This window comes from Nomascus leucogenys, chromosome 2 (genome assembly GCF_006542625.1).
Source record: "Nomascus leucogenys isolate Asia chromosome 2, Asia_NLE_v1, whole genome shotgun sequence".
Lineage (NCBI taxonomy): Eukaryota > Metazoa > Chordata > Mammalia > Primates > Hylobatidae > Nomascus > Nomascus leucogenys.
In genome coordinates, this window is record NC_044382.1 from 277,835 (window position 1) to 294,452 (window position 16,618).

Sequence of the window (16,618 nt, forward strand, 5' to 3'; positions counted from 1 at the left end):
ATGAATCTGATTCTGTTTAGGTGGCAGGAATTATTTAGGAGCTGGAGACCTCTCAAGAGAGCGTTAGGAAGGGACACTTAAGGGAAAACACTCACCTCCTCCTGATCTCTAAGAAGGTCTCTCCTCCCATTTTTGCTTCTCCAAGGCCCTCTCTTCTACTCCAGGCCTCCCAGCAAAATCTGGTTTTCTTATAAAACCAGAAGAGCCTTGAATTGCCAACATTTCTCCTGCTAACATCTCCAAGGCAAGGTTACAAAAGCTGGCCGTCTTTTCAATGTGGACAGAAAAAAGAAGTCTGGAAAACATAACATAAATCAAGAATGCATCTCACTGCAGCAGTTGGTACAGCTGGAGCAAGGCTTCAGTGTGAATGCTGACAGTGGGGTCACATGTTCTCAGTCAATAACATGTTAAATTAGCAGTCCCTGGTGCGGATTTTCTAATTAATTACTAAGATACCTGAAAAGACTTTCATATATATATAATATAGACATATATACTTACATATGTATACTTTTTTTTTTTTTTTTTTTTTTTTTTGACGGAGTTTTCCTCTTGTGGCCCAGGCTGGAGTGCAATGGCATGATCTCAGCTCACTGCAACCACCCCCTCCAGGGTTCAAACGATTCTCCTGCCTCAGCCTCCAGAGTAGCTGGGATTACAGGTGCACACCACTATGCCCAACTAATTTTTGTATTTTTAGTAGAGATGGGGTTTTACCATGTTGGCCAAGATGTTCTCCATCTGCTGACCTTGTGATCCGCCCACCTCAGCCTCCCAAAGTGTTGCAATTACAGGCGTGAACCACCGCACCCGGCCATATGTATACTTTTATATATGTATGTACATATCATATATACATGTATATACTTATAAGTATATATTAATAATATATACATATATATTATATATATAATACATATATATTATGAATCATACTTTTATGAATCATGCTTTTGGTGTCATGTCTAAGAAGTTTTCGCCTAACCCCAGGCCATACAAATTTTCCCGTGTTTTTACCTAAAGGTTTGATAGCGTTATGTTCTCCATTTAGGCCTTTAATAAATGTTGAGTAATATTTTGTGTCAGCCATGGCCATACCTTTCTCCATCTCTCACAGTATCGGGGGCATTTGCAGCTCCCAGTGCCCCGTGCTGTTCCCGTCTTCTTGGTCCACTCTTCCTGTGAGTTTCAGGGCTTTTCTTAGTGCTGGCGCTGTCCTGGTCCATCAGGGGGTCCCATGAGCTTGTCTGTGTGGGAAGGTCGGGACTGTGATGTTGACGGGATGCCCTGTGAGTCAGGAAGAGGTGCTGACGGGGGATTCTATGTAGGAGAGAGAGGTGTTTGGTTTCCCGGATGGGGCAGACTTGAGAGGGGACAAACTTGAGAAATGCCACCAATGAGTAGCCCAGGAAGAGCAGGTCTCGGACCACCCAGCCATGTGGGAGCCAAACGTGGATGTGTCAGTGGCCATGCCAGGAGGTAAACCCTCAACCAAGGGCCTCTGGGTGTCCGAGACCAAGTCTTGTTCAAGAGGTGCATTCAGCTGAGCCAACCATGGCAGAAACGCATAAGGGAGATCCCATGGTTCCTCTGTTTAAAACCCCTGCTAATCCCACCCGACTCAGAGAAGGAGCCAAGTCCTCACAGCAGCCTGCAACCCCCGCCTGACTCGGCCTCCTCTTGGCTCTGATTCTCTGTACCCTTCTATCCCTCTCTGTCTCTTCTCCCATCAGAGAGGAGATCTGGCACGTTTATCCTGGTGGATTCAAACCCATCTTTGCCACACAGATAGTCACCGGAATGAATAGGTATAATCTACAAAGAGTCCTTTTGAAAAAGAAAAAGGCAGGCCGGGCATGGTGGCTCATGCCTGTAATCCCAGCACTTTGGGAGGCTGAGGTGGGAGAATCACCTGAGGTCAGGAGTTTCAGACCAGCCTGGACAACATGGTGAAACCCCATCTCTAGTAAAAATATAAAAATTAGCTGGGCATGGTGGCACGTGCCTGTAATCCCAGCCACTTGGGAGGCTGAGGCAAGAGAATCATTTGAACCCAGAAGGTGGAGGTTGCAGTGAGCTGAGATCGCACCACCGCACTCCAGCCTGGGTGACAGAGTGACACTCTGTCTCAAAAACATCATAATAGGAATAATAAAGGAAAAGTGCAAAAACTCAAACAACTTCACAGAAACTGGGCAAAAGAGCTGAACCGGCCCTCCACAGAAGAGGAAATGTGGAGGAATGGCTAATGAAAACATGAAGAGGGGCTCAGCCTAACGGGGAGATATCACGTGACACCCACCAGACGGGCAAAAATCCCACCACCCAATCCATGCCGGTGTTGGGGAGAATGGAGAGAAGCAGGAACACCAGGCACTGCTAAGAACGGTTGTGAAGTATATTTCTGTTATGCTTGTATATGAAAGAGTGTGTGTTGTGGGTTATGAGGAAAATTACATTTCTTACCTGGGATGAAATTTTAAAACTTGAAAGCTACTGACCAGAAGAAACTTGCACTTGTGTACAAAAGAAACGCCCAAGAACGTTCCCAACAAAACACAGTCCTAAGGACCCCAACCTGGCCAAACACTCATCCACAGGAAGATGAAGACATTTCCCATGTTCCCCTCAGACGATGGGAGATCACGCAGCAATGAAATGAACCATGTCAGTGTGGGCGGGTCTCAGGGAGAGAATGGAGGAAAAAACAGACACAGAGCAGATGCTCAGAGCCACGCAGGAGAATTTCCTCACATCAAAGTTCAAAACTACAGCCGAGGCAACAGAGCAACACCCTGCCTCAAAAAGAAAACAAAGTTCAAAACTAAATGGCACATTTTTTAGGGATGTACACACATGGTGAAAGAAACGTACTATGAAGGAAAGTGTGGGAATAATAAAGACTAAAGCAGGAAGTGATTCCCTCCGTAGGAGAAGGGAAGGGACCGGGACTCAGGCAGGGCCTCCAGGAAGCATCCAAAGTTATGTCTCTTGAGATTCTACTCCCTAAACTTGGTGGCGGTCCTCTGTGTCCAACGTGTCAATATTCTGTATACCTTACCCGTACTGTACAAATGCTTTATTTCTACTCAATATTTAGAAGACAGTTATAAACAAGATGCACTAAATAGCAAGGTGGCAGATGAACATCAGGAAGGAACATCCAGGAGGTTCCATCCACGGACCCTCACCATGGATACGCTTGTGATCAAGGGCCTGGTCTCCCCTCAAGACACGGTCACAGATCTGTGACAGAGGCCACACCATCATAGAAGGGGAGGCCACACCATCATAGAAGTGATCACAGAGGCCATCACAGAGGCCACACCATCACAGAAGTGGAGCAGGCCAGCCGGGACAGGGTCCTTCTGTGGCACCTGCTGCATCACCAGGCTGTGTGAACGGACTCAATTGCCAGAACTCACAGAACAGCAGTATGAGCACCAAAACCTCACAGGAAAAATGGTAAGTTCTAAGTTTCTCCATTAACAGTAACTCTCAGATTAATCTCTGTCATCCATCGCTTCTCCAAGAAATAACTTTTTAGGTTGACGTGCCAGGCGCCATGTTGGAGGGTTGGTGGTAGCGGCTTGGGGAGGTGCTCGCTCTGTCGGTCTCACTCTCTCACACGCTTCCCCTGGCTCCCTTCGTTACCCCCCACCCCACTTGCCCTGCATGCTGGAGTGTGTGCGAGGGAGTGGGAGGACGTCGGGGGTGGGGGGAGGCGTTCCGGTCCCCAAGAGACCCGCGGAGGGAGGCAGAGGCTGTGAGGGACTCCGGGAAGCCATGGACGCCGAGAGGCTCCAGGAGGCACTGGAAGATTTTGAGAAGAGGGGGAAAAAGAAAGCTTGTCCTGTCCTGGATCAGTTTCTTTGTCATGTAGCCAAGACTGGAGAAACAGATTCAGTGGTCCCAATTTAAAGACTATTTTATTTTCAAACAGGAGAAAGTGATGGATGATTTCAGAACTTCAGCTCCTGAGGCAAGAGGTCCTCCCAACCCTAATGTCGAATATATTCCCTTTGATGAAATGAAGGAAAGAATACTGAAAATTGTCACTGGATTTAAGGTATCCCTTTTACTATTCAGTGACTAGGTGAATTGTTAACAGATCCTAGGAGAAACTATACAGGAACAGACAAACTTCTCAGAGGAGTCGAAAAGAATGTGATGGTTGTTAGCTGTGTTTATCCTTCTTCAGAGAAAAACAATTCCAATAGTTTAAATCGAATGAATGGTGTTACGTTTCCTGGAAATGCACCAAGCTATACTGAGAGGTCTAATATAAATGGGCCTGGGACACCCAGGCCACTTAATCAACGAAAGGTTTGTCAGCCCCCAGCAGCTGGAGACCTGGCGGGGAGCTGATGTTCCAGTTTGAGGGCCATGCAGCTGGATACCCGGTGGGAAGCTGAAGTTCCAGTTTCAGGGCCGTGAAGCTGCAGACCCGGTGGGGAGCTCATGTTCAATTCTGAGGGCGTTGCAACTGGAGACTTGAGGGTAGACAATATTGCAGTTTGAGGGCCGTGCAGCTGGAGACCCGGGTGGGAAGAGATGCTCCGGTTTGGGAGCGATGCAGCTGGAGGCACTGCGGGGAGCAAATGTTCCAGTTAGATGTTCCTCTCTGGGTCTCCAGGTGCACGGCCATCAAACTGGAACATCAGCTCCCCGGCCCTCAAACTGCAACTGGAATATCAGCTCAACATCAGCTCCTCTCCAGGTCTACGGCTGCAAGACCCTCAAACCGGAACGGAACATCAGTTCCTCCCCAGGTCTGCGGCTGCAAGACCCTCAAAGAGGAAAATCAGTTCCTCGCCGGGTCTGTGGCTGCAAGACCCTCAAACCAGAACATCAGCTCCTCCCTGGGTCCACGGCTGCAAGACCCTCAAACCAGAACATCAGCTCTTCCCCGGGTCCGCGGCTGCAAGAGCCTCAAACCGGAACATCAGCTCCTCCCGGGTCCGCGCTGCGAGAACCTCAAACCAGAACATCAGCGCCTCCCTGGGTCCGCGGCTGCGAGACCCTCAAACCAGAACATCAGCTCCTCCCCGGGTCCGCGGCGGCAAGACACCCAAACCGGAACATCAGCTCCTCCCCGGGTCCGCGGCTGAAAGACCCCAAAAGCGGAACATCAGCTCCTCCCGGGTTGCGGCTGGAGACCCTGAAACCGGAACATCAGCTCCCCCCGGGTCTGTGGCTGCAAGACCCCAAAGCGAAACATCAGCTCCTCCCCAGGTCTGCGGCTGCAAGACCCCTATAACCAGAACAGCTCATCTCCTGGTCTGCCACTGCAAGACTCTCAAACTGAAACATCAGCTCCTCCCTGGGTCTGCGGCTGCAAGACCCCAAACCAGAACATCAGCTCCTCCCGGGTCCGCGGCTCCAAGATCCCCAAACTGGAATATCAGCTGCTCCCCGGGTCCACGGTGGCAAGTCCCCAAGCTGGAACCTTAGCTCCTGAGTCCACGGCTGCAAGACCCCCAAATCGGAACATCACCTCCTCCCCGGGTGCGCGGCTGCAAGACCCTCAAACCGGATAATCAGCTCTTCCCTGGTCCGTGGATGCAAGACCCTCAAAACGAAACATCAGCTCCTCCCCGGGTCTGCAGCTGCAAGACCCTCAAACAGGAACATCTTCTCTCCCCAGGTCTGCGGCTGCATGAAAACCAAACCGAAACATCAGCTCTTCCCTGGGTCTGCGGCTGCACGACCTCCAAACCGGAACATCAGCTCCTCCCCAGGTCTGCGGCTGCACGATCCCAAACTGAAACATCAGCTCCCCGGGTCTGAGGCTGCAAGACCCTATAACGGAACATCAGCTCCTCCCTGTGTCTGCGCTCCGAGACCCTCAAATCCGAATATCAGCTCCTCCCCGAGTCTGCGGCTGCCAGACCCCAAACGGAACATCAGCTCCTCCCCGGGTCTGCGGCTGCACGACCCTCAAACCGAATATGAGCTCCTCCCTGGGTCTCTGCCTGCAGGACCCTCGAACCGGAACATCATCCCCTCCCCGGGTCAGCGGCTGCACGGCCCTCAAACCGGAACATCAGCTCCTTCCCGGACTGCGCTGCACGACTCTCAAACCGGAACATTAGCTCCTCCCCGGGTCTGCGCCCGAAAGACCTGAAACTGGAACATCAGCTCCTCCCGGGTCTGTGGCTGCGAGAGCCTCAAACCGAACATCAGCTCCTCCCCGGGTCTGTGGCTGCGAGAGCCTCAAACCGGAACATCAGCTCCTCCCCGGGTCGGGCTGCAAGACCTCAAACCGGAACATCAGCTCCTCCCCGGTCTGCGGCTGCAAGACCCCCAAACGGAACATCAGCTCCTCCCCGGGTCTGGGCTGCAAGACCCCAAACCGGAACATCAGCTCCTCCCCAGGTCTGCGGCTGCAAGATCCCCAAACCGGAACATCAGCTCCTCCCCGGGTCTGGGCTGCAAGACCCCAAACCGTAACATCAGCTCCTCCCGGGTCTGCAGCTGCACGACCCTCAAACCGGAACATAACTCCTCCCGGGTGGGCTGCAGACCCTCAAACGGAACATCGGCTCCTTCCTGGGTCTGCGCTGCAGACCCTCAAACCGGAACATCAGCTCCTCCACGAATCTGCGCCTGCAAGACCGTGAAACCAGAACATCAGCTCCTTCCTGGGTCTGTGGCTACACGACTCTCAAACTGGAACATCACCTCTTCTCTGCGTATGCGGATGCACGACCCTCAAACCGGAACATCAGCTCCTCCCCAGGTCTGTGGCTGCGTGACCCTCAAACCGGAAGATCAGCTGACCGCAGGGTCTGCGGCTGCAAGACCCCCAAACCAAAACATCAGCTCCTCCCCGGGTCAACGGCTGCAAGACCTCCAAACCGGAACATCAGCTCCTCCCCGGGTCTGCGGCTGCAAGAACCCCAAAGTGGAACATCAGCTGCTGCCCAGATCTGCGGCTGCAAGACCCCCACACCGGAACATCAGCTCCTCCCGGGGTCTGCGGCTGCAAGACCCCAAACCGAACATCAGCTCCCCGCCGGGTCTCCAGCTGAACGGCCCTCAAACTGGAACATCGGCTTACCACCAGATCTCCAGCTGCATGGCTCTCAAACAGGAACATCAGCTCCCCACAGGGTCTCCAGCTGCACGGCCCTCAAATTGCAACATCAGTTCCCCCCTGGGCCTCCAGGTGCACCGCCTCAAACTGCAACATCAGCTCCCCGCTGGGTCTCCAGCTTCACTGCCCTCAAACTGGAACATCAGCTCCCCCCGGGGTCTCCAGTTCCACGGCCCTCAACCTGCAACACTGGCTCCCCACCGGGTCTCCAGCTGCACGGCACTCAAACTGGAACATCAGCTCCCCACCGGGTATCCAGCTGCACGGCCCTCAAACTGGAACATCAACTCCCCGCTGAGTCTCCAGGTGCACGGTCCTCAAACTGGAATATCAGCTCAATGCCAGGTCTCCAGCTGCACAGCCCTCAAATTGGAACATCAGCTCCCTGCCGGGTCTCCAGCTGCACGGCCCTCAAACTGCAACATCAGCTCCCCCGCGGGTCTCCAGCTGCACAGCCCTACAACTGGAACATCAGCTCCCCCCGGGAAGTGAGGCGCTCCTCACTTCCCAGATGGGGCGGCCGGGCAGAGGCGCTCCTCACTTCCCACACGATGGGTGGCCGGGCAGAGGCGCTCCTCACTTCCCAAATGGGGCGGCGGGGCAGAGGTGCTCCTCACTTCCCAGACGATTGGTGGCCGGGCAGAGGTGCTCCTCACTTCCCAGACGATGGGTGGCCGGGCAGAGGCGCTCCTCACTTCTTCCCAGGCGGGGCGGCCGGGCAGAGGTGCTCCTCACTTCCCCCCGGGTCACCAGCTGCACAGACCTCAAACTTGAACATCAGCTCCCCGCCGGGTCATCCTGCACGGCCCTCAAACTGGAACATCAGCTCCACCCCAGGTCTCCAGCAGCACGGCCCTACAACTGCAACATCAGCTTCCCCCCGGGTCTCCAGCTGCACAGCCCTACAACTGGAACATCAGCTCCCTCCCAGGTCTCCAGCTGCACGGCCCTCAAACTGGAAAATCAGCTACCCAGCCCTCAAACTGCAACTGGAATATCAGCTCAACATCAGGTCCTCTCCAGGTCTGCAGCTGCAAGACCCTCAAACCAGAACATCAGCTCCTCGCCAGGTCTCCGGCTGCACGACCCTCAAAGCAGAACATCGGCTACACTCCGGGCCTGCGGCTGCAACACCCTCAAACCAGAACATCAGCTCCTCGCCGGGTCTGCGGCTGCACGACCATCAAACCGGAACATCAGCTCCTCCCCGGGTCTGCGGCTGCACGACCCTCAAAGCAAACATCAGCTCCTCGCCAGGTCTGCGGCTGCACCACCCTCAAACCGGAACATCAGCCCCTCCCCGGGTCAGGGGTTGCACGACACTCAAAACAGAACGTCAGCTCCTTCCCGGGTCTGCAGCTGCACGACTCTCAAACTGGAACATCAGCTCCTCCCCGGGTCGGTGGCTGCACGATCCTCAAATTGGAACATCACTGCCTCCCCGGGTCTGCAGCTGCAAGACCCTCAAACCGGAACATCAACTCTTCCCCGGGTCTGCGGCTGCAAACCCTCAAACAGCTCCTCACTTCCCAGACGGGGCGGCCGGGCAGAGGCGCTCCTCACTTCCCAGACGGGGCGGCCGGGCAGAGGCGCTCCTCACTTCCCAGACCATGGGTGGCCGGCAGAGGAGTTCCTCACTTCTTCCCAGACGGGGCGCCGGGCAGAGGCGCTCTTCAATTCCCAGACGGGCGGCCAGGCAGAGGCGCTCCTCACTTCCCAGAAGGGCGCCGGCAGAGGCGCTCCTCACTTCCCAGACGATGAGTGGCCGGGCAGAGGCGCTCCTCACTTCCCAGACGATGGGTGGCCAGGCAGAGGCGCTCCTCACTTCCCAGACGGGCGGCCGGGCAGAGGCGCTCCTCACTTCCCAGAGGGGGCCGGGCAGAGGCGTCCTCACTTCCAGACGATGGGTGGCGGGCAGAGGCGCTCCTCACTTCCCAGACGGGCGCCGGGCAGAGGCCTCCTCACTTCCCAGATGGGGCGGCCGGGCAGAGGCGCTCCTCACTTCCCAGACGATGGGTGGCCGGGCAGAGCGCTCCTCACTTCCCAGACGGGGCAGGCCGGGCCGGCAGAGGCGCTCCTCACTTCCCAGAGGGGGCCGGGCAGAGCGCTCCTCACTTCCCAGATGGGTGGCCGGCAGAGGCGCTCCTCACTTCCCAGACGGGGCGGCCGGGCAGAGGCGCTCCTCACTTCCCAGACGATGGGTGGCCGGGCAGAGGCGCTCCTCACTTCCCAGACGGGGGCCGGCAGAGGCGCTCCTCACTTCCCAGACGATGGGTGGCCGGGCAGAGGCGCTCCTCACTTCCCAGACGATGGGTGGCCGGGCAGAGGCGCTCCTCACTTCCCAACGATGGGTGGCCGGGCAGAGGCGCTCCTCACTTCCCAGATGGGGCGCCGGGCAGAGGCGCTCCTCACTTCCCAGACGATGGGTGGCCGGGCAGAGGCGCTCCTCACTTCCCAAATGGGGCGGCCAGGCACAGGTGTTCCTCACTTCCCAGACGATGGGTGGCCGGGCACAGGCGCCCCTCACTTCCCAGACGATGGGTGGCCAGGCAGAGGCGCTCCTCACTTCCCAGATGGGGCGGCCGGGCAGACGCGCTCCTCACTTCCCAGACGGGGCAGCCAGGCAGAGGCGCTCCCCACTTCCCAGACGATGGGTGGCCGGGCAGAGGCGCTCCTCACTTCCCAGATGGGGCGGCCGGGCAGAGGCGCTCCTCACTTCCCAGACGATGGGTGGCCGGGCAGAGGCGCTCCTCACTTCCCAGAGGGCGGCCGGGCAGAGGCGCTCCTCACTTCCCAGACGATGGGTGGCCGGGCACAGGTGCTCCTCACTTCCCAGACGATGAGTGGCCGGGCAGAGGCGCTCCTCACTTCCCAGATGGGGCGGCCGGGCAGACGCGCTCCTCACTTCCCAGACTGGGTGGCCGGGCAGAGGCGCTCCTCACTTCCCAGACGGGGCGGCCGCGCAGAGGCGCTCCTCACTTCCAGACGATGGGTGGCCGGGCAGAGGCGCTACTCACTTCCCAGATGGGGCGGCCGGGCAGAGGCGCTCCTCACTTCTCAGACGATGGGTGGCCGGGCAGAGGCGCTCCTCACTTCCCAGATGGGGCGGCCGGGCAGAGGCGCTCCTCACTTCCAGACGATGGGTGGCCGGGCAGAGGCGCTCCTCACTTCCCAGACGGGGGGCCGGGCAGAGGCGCTCCTCACTTCCCAGACGATGGGTGGCCGGGCAGAGGCGCTCCTCACTTCTCCCCAGACGGGGTGACCGGGCAGAGGCGCTCCTCACTTCCCAGACGGGGCGGCCGGGCAGAGGCGCTCCTCACTTCCCAGACGGGGTGGCGGCTGGGCAGAGGCGCTCCTCACTTCCCAGCGATGGGTGGCCGGCAGAGGCGCTCCTCACTTCCCAGACGATGGTTGAGGAGCGCCTCTGCCCGGCCGCCCCGTCTGGGAAGTGAGGAGCTCCTCTGCCCGGCCACCCCGTCTGGGAAGTGAGGAGCGCCTCTGCCCGGCCGCCCCGTCTGGGAAGTGAGGAGCGCCTCTGCCCGGCCGCCCCGTCTGGGAAGTGAGGGGCGCCTCTGCCCGGCCCCCCCGTCTGGGGAGTGAGGGGCGCCTCTGCCCGGCCCCCCCGTCTGGGGAGTGAGGGGCGCCTCTGCCCGGCCCCCCGTCTGGGGAGTGAGGGGCGCCTCTGCCCGGCCGCCCCGTCTGGGGAGTGAGGGGCGCCTCTGCCCGGCCCCCCGTCTGGGGAGTGAGGGGCGCCTCTGCCCGGCCCCCCGTCTGGGGAGTGAGGGGCGCCTCTGCCCGGCCGCCCCGTCTGGGGAGTGAGGGGCGCCTCTGCCCGGCCGCCCCGTCTGGGGAGTGGGGGGCGCCTCTGCCCGGGCCGCCCCGTCTGGGGAGTGGGGGGCGCCTCTGCCCGGCCGCCCCGTCTGGGGAGTGGGGGGCGCCGGGGGGGGGGGGGGCGCCTCTGCCCGGCCGCCCCGTCTGGGGAGTGGGGGGCGCCTCTGCCCGGCCGCCCCGTCTGGGGAGTGGAGTGGGGGCGCCTCTGCCGGCCGCCCCGTCTGGGGAGTGGGGGCGCCTCTGCCCGGCCGCCCCGTCTGGGGAGTGGGGGCGCCTCTGCCCGGCCGCCCCGTCTGGGGAGTGGGGGGCGCCTCTGCCCGGCCGCCCCGTCTGGGGGGGGGGGGGGGGGGGGGGGGCCTCTGCCCGGCCGCCCCGTCTGGGGAGTGGGGGCGCCTCTGCCCGGCCGCCCCGTCTGGGGAGTGGGGGGCGCCTCTGCCCGGCCGCCCCGTCTGGGGAGTGGGGGGCGCCTCTGCCCGGCCGCCCCGTCTGGGGAGTGGGGGGCGCCTCTGCCCGGCCGCCCCGTCTGGGGAGTGGGGGCGCCTCTGCCGGCCCCCATCGTCTGGGGAGTGAGGGCGCCTCTGCCCGGCCACCCATCGTCTGGGAAGTGAGGGCGCCTCTGCCCGGCCACCCATCGTCTGGGAAGTGAGGAGCGCCTCTGCCCGGCCGCCCCGTCTGGGAAGTGAGGAGCGCCTCTGCCGGCCACCCATCGTCTGGGAAGTGAGGAGCGCCTCTGCCCGGCCACCCATCGTCTGGGAAGAAGTGAGGAGCGCCTCTGCCCGGCCGCCCTCGTCTGGGAAGTGAGGAGCGCCTCTGCCCGGCCACCCATCATCTGGGAAGAAGTGAGGAGCGCCTCTGCCCGGCCGCCCGTCTGGGAAGTGAGGAGCGCCTCTGCCCGGCCGCCCAGTCTGGGAAGTGAGGAGCGCCTCTGCCGGCCGCCCCGTCTGGGAAGTGAGGAGCGCCTCTGCCCGGCCACCCATCGTCTGGGAAGTGAGGAGCGCCTCTGCCCGGCCACCCATCGTCTGGGAAGTGAGGAGCGCCTCTGCCCGGCCACCCATCTCTGGGAAGTGAGGAGCGCCTCTGCCCGGCCCCCCGTCTGGGAAGTGAGGAGCGCCTCTGCCCGGCCGCCCGTCTGGGAAGTGAGGAGCGCCTCTGCCCGGCCGCCCCGTCTGGGAAGTGAGGAGCGCCTCTGCCCGGCCGCCCCGTCTGGGAAGTGAGGAGCGCCTCTGCCCGGCCGCCCCGTCTGGGAAGTGAGGAGCGCCTCTGCCGGCCCCCCTCTGGGAAGTGAGGAGCGCCTCTGCCCGGCCACCCATCGTCTGGGAAGAAGTGAGGAGCGCCTCTGCCCGGCCCCGTCGGGAAGTGAGGAGCGCCTCTGCCCGGCCCCCGTCTGGGAAGTGAGGAGCGCCTCTGCCCGGCCGCCCCGTCTGGGAAGTGAGGAGCGCCTCTGCCGGCCGCCCCGTCTGGGAAGTGAGGAGCGCCTCTGCCCGGCCGCCCCGTCTGGGAAGTGAGGAGCGCCTCTGCCCGGCCGCCCCGTCTGGGAAGTGAGGAGCGCCTCTGCCCGGCCGCCCCTCTGGGAAGTGAGGAGCGCCTCTGCCTGGCTGCCCCGTCTGGGATGTGCGGAGTGCCTCTGCCCGACCCCCCCGTCTGGGAGGTCTACCACGGAGGCCAGAAGCAATGTGGGGGCTCGACGTGGTGGCTCACACCTGTAGTCCCGGCGCTCTGGGAGGCCGAGGCGGGTTGATCACTTCAGGCTTGGAATTCGCGACCAGCATGGCCAACATGGGGAAACATATGAAAAATACAACAGACCAACCAACCAACCCAGCGACAACAAGGCAGAGTTAAAAGAGCTCTACTTCCCAGCTCCTGCATTATACATAAGTAGAAAAGAAGAAAGATGAGCTAAAGATCCTGGAAAGCAGAAAATCCAATTGTTGTTCTGGATTCTAAACATTACCTGTGTAGCCTTGGATAAACTTCAATCCTTTCATATGTAAATCAAAGGAAGTTGAATTAAATTATTTCTAACCAAAAAAAAAAAAAAAAAAAAACCCTCAAACCGCAACATCAGCTCCTCCACGGGTCTGCGGCTGTAAGACCCTCCAACCGGAACATCAGCTCCTCCCTGGGTCCAAGGCTACAAGACGCCCAAACCGGAACATGAGCTCCTGCCCGCGTCTGTAGGACCGTCCAATCGCAACATCAGCTCCTCCACGGGTCTGCGGCTGCAAGACCCTCAAACCGGAACATCAGCTCCTCCTCGGGTCTGTAAGACCCTCAAACCCGAACATCAGCTCCTCCCTGGTCTCGGGCTGCGAGACCCTCAAAGCGGAAGATCAGCTCCTCACCGGGTCTGCGGCTGCAAGGCGCCCAAAGCGGAACATCAGCTCCTCCCCGGGTCCGCGGCTGCAAGACCCCGAAACAGGAACATCACCTCGTCCCCGGGTCCGCGGCTGCAAAACCCTCAAATCGGAACACCAGCTCCTTCCTGAGTCGCGGCTGCAAGACCCTCAAACGGAACATCTGCTCCTCCACGGCTCCGCGGCTGCAAGACTCTCAAACCGGAACATCAGCTCCTTTCCGGGTCTGCGGCTGCAAGACCCTCAAACCAGAACATCAGCTCCTCCCCGGGTCTGCGGCTGCACGACCCTCAAATTGGAACATCAGCGCCTCCCCGAGTCTGCCGCTGCACGACCCTCATACCGGAACATCAGCTCCTCCCCTGGTCTGCGGCTGAACGACCCTGAAACTGGAACATCAGCTCTTCCCCAGGTCTGCAGCTACACGACCCTGAAACTGGAACATCAGCTCTTCCCCGGGTCTGCGGCTGCACGACCCTCAAAATGGAACATCGCTTCCACCCCGGGACTTCGGCTGCATGAACCTCAAACTGGAACACTGGCGCCTCTCAGGGTCTGCGGCTGCAAGATCCTCAAACTACAACATCGGCTCCTCCCCGGGTCAGCGGCTGCAAGACCCTCAAATGGGAACATCAGCTCCTCCCGGGTCCGCGGCTGCACCACCCTCAAACCGGAACATCAACATCTCCCCGGGTCCGCGACTGCAAGACCCCCACGCCGGAATATCAGTTCTTACCCGGGTCCGCGGCTACAAGACCCCCAAACCAGAACATCAGCTCCTCCCCGGGTCTGCAGATGAACGACCCTCAAAGCAAAACATCAGCTCCTCACCGGGTCTGTGGCTACACGACCCTCAAACTGGAATATCAGCTCCTCCCCTGGTCCGCTGCTGCAAGACCCCCAAACCGGAAAAGCAGCTCCTCCCCGGTCTGCGGCTGCAGGACCCTCAAATTGGAAAACCGGTGCCTCCCCGGGTCTGCGGCTGCAAGACCCTCAAACCGGAACATCACCTCCTCCCCGGGTCTGCGGCCACAAGACCCTCAAACCGGAATATCAGCTCCTCCCCGTGTCTGCGCCTGCAAGACCCTGAAACCGGAACATCAGCTCCTGCCTGGGTCTGCAGCCGCAAGACCCTCAAACCGGAACATCAGCTCCTCCACAGGTCTGCGGCTGCACGACCCTCAAATTGGAACATCAGCGCCTCCCCAGGTCTCCGCTGCATGACCCTCAAACTGGAACATCAGCTCTTCCCCGGGTCTGCAGCTACACGACCCTCAAACTGGAACATCAGCTCCTCGCCGGGTCTGTGGTTGCAACAGCCTCAATCTGGAACATCAGCACTTCCCCAAGTCTGCGGCTACAAGACCCTCAATCCGGAACATCAGCTCCTTCCCGGGTCTGCAGCTGCAAGACCCTCAAACCGGAACATCAGCTCCTCCCCAGGTCTGCGGCTGCAAGACCCTCAAGACGGAACATCAGCTCCTTCGCGGGTCCGCGGCTGCAAGACCCTCAAACCGGAACATCAGCTCCTCCCCGCATCAGCGGCTGCACGACCCTCAAAGCAGATCAGCTCCCCGCCGGGCCTGCGGCTGCACGACCCTCAAACTGGAACATCAGCTCCTCCGCTGGTCTGCGGATGCAAGACCCTGAAACCGGAACATCAGCTCCTCCCCAGGTCTGCGGCTGCACGACCCTCAAATTGGAAAATCAGCGCCTCCCTGGGTCTGCGGCTGCACGACCCTCAAACTGGAACATCAGCTCCTCCCTGGGTTTGCGGCTGCAAGACCGTCAAACCGGAACATCAGCTCCTCCCCGGGTCCGCAGCTGCAAGACCCTCAAACCGGAACATCAGCTCCTCCCCAGATCCGCGGCTGCAAGACCCTCAAAACTGGAACATCAGCTCCTCCCCAGGTCTGCGGCTGCAAGACCCTCAAACCGGAAAATCAGCTCCTCCTCGGGTCTGCGGCTGCAAGACCTTCAAACCGGAACATCAGCTCCTCCCCGGGTCCGTGATTGCACCACCCTCAAACCGGAACATCAGCTCCTCCCCGGGTCCGTGCTGCAAGACCCCCAAACCGGAACACAGCTCCTCCCCGGGTCGTGGCTGCAAGACCCCAAACCGGAACATCAGCTCCTCCCCGGGTCTGCGGCTGCAAGACCCTCAAACCGGAACATCAGCTCCTCCCGGGTCCGCGGCTTCAAGACCCTCAAACCAGAACATCAGCTCCTCCCCGGGTCCGCAGCTGCAAGACCCTGAAACCGGAACATCAGCTCCTCCCCAGGTCCATGGCTGCAGGACCGTCCAACTGGAACATCAGCTCCTTCACGGGTCTGTAAGACCCTCAAACCCGAATATCAGCTCCTCCCTGGTCTGCAGCTGCGAGACCCTCAAAGCAGAACATCAGCTCCTCCCCAGGTCTGCGGCTGCAATACTCCAAAACGGGAACATCAGCTCCTCCCCGGATCTGCGGCTGCAAGACCCACAAACCGGAACATCAGCTCCTCCCCGGGTCTGCGGCTGCAACACCCTCAAACCGGAACTTCAGCTCCTCCCCGGGTCCGCAGATGCAAGACCCTCAAACCGGAACATCAGCTCCTCCACCGGTCCGCGGCTGCATCATCCTCAAACCAGAACATGAGCTCCTCCCCTGGATCCGCGGCGGCAAGACCCAGAAACCAGAACAGAAGCTCCTCCTCGGGTCCATGGCTGCACCACCCTCAAACCGGAACATCAGCTCTTACCCGGGTCTGCGTTTGCACGACCCTCAAACTGGAACATCAGCTCTTCCCCGGATCTGCGCGTACACGACCCTCAAACTGGAACATCAGCTCCTCCCCTGGAATGCGGCTGCACGACCCTCAAACTGGAATATCTCCTCTTCCCCGGGTCTGCGGCTGCACTACCCTCAAACTGGAACATCGGCTTCTCCCCGGGTTTTCGGCTGCACGAACCTCAAACTGAAACACCAGCGACTCTCAGGGTCTGGGCTGCAAGATCCTCAAACTACAACATCGGCTCCTCTCCAGGTCTGCGGCTGCACGACCCTCAATGTAGAACATTGGCACTTCTCTGGGTCTGCAGCTACAAAACCCTCAAACAGGAACATCCGCGCCTCCACGGGTCTGCGGCTGCAAGACCCTGAAACCGGAACATCCCTCCTCCCTGGTCCACGGCTGCAAGACCCTCAAACTGGAACGTCAGCTCCTCCCTGGGTTTGCGGCTGCAAGACCGTCAAACTGGAACATCAGCTCCTCCCCGGGTCCGCAGCTGCAAGACCCTCAAACCGGAACATCAGCTCCTCCCCGGGTCCGAGGCTGCAAGACCCTC

At 59.8% G+C, this 16,618-nt stretch overlaps 1 pseudogene; it reads left to right on the plus strand.

Moving 5' to 3' along the window:
- The first annotated feature begins 1,285 nt into the window (after positions 1-1,285).
- LOC100595730 lies at positions 1,286-4,689 on the plus strand (annotated as a pseudogene).
- The last annotated feature ends 11,929 nt before the right edge of the window (positions 4,690-16,618 follow it).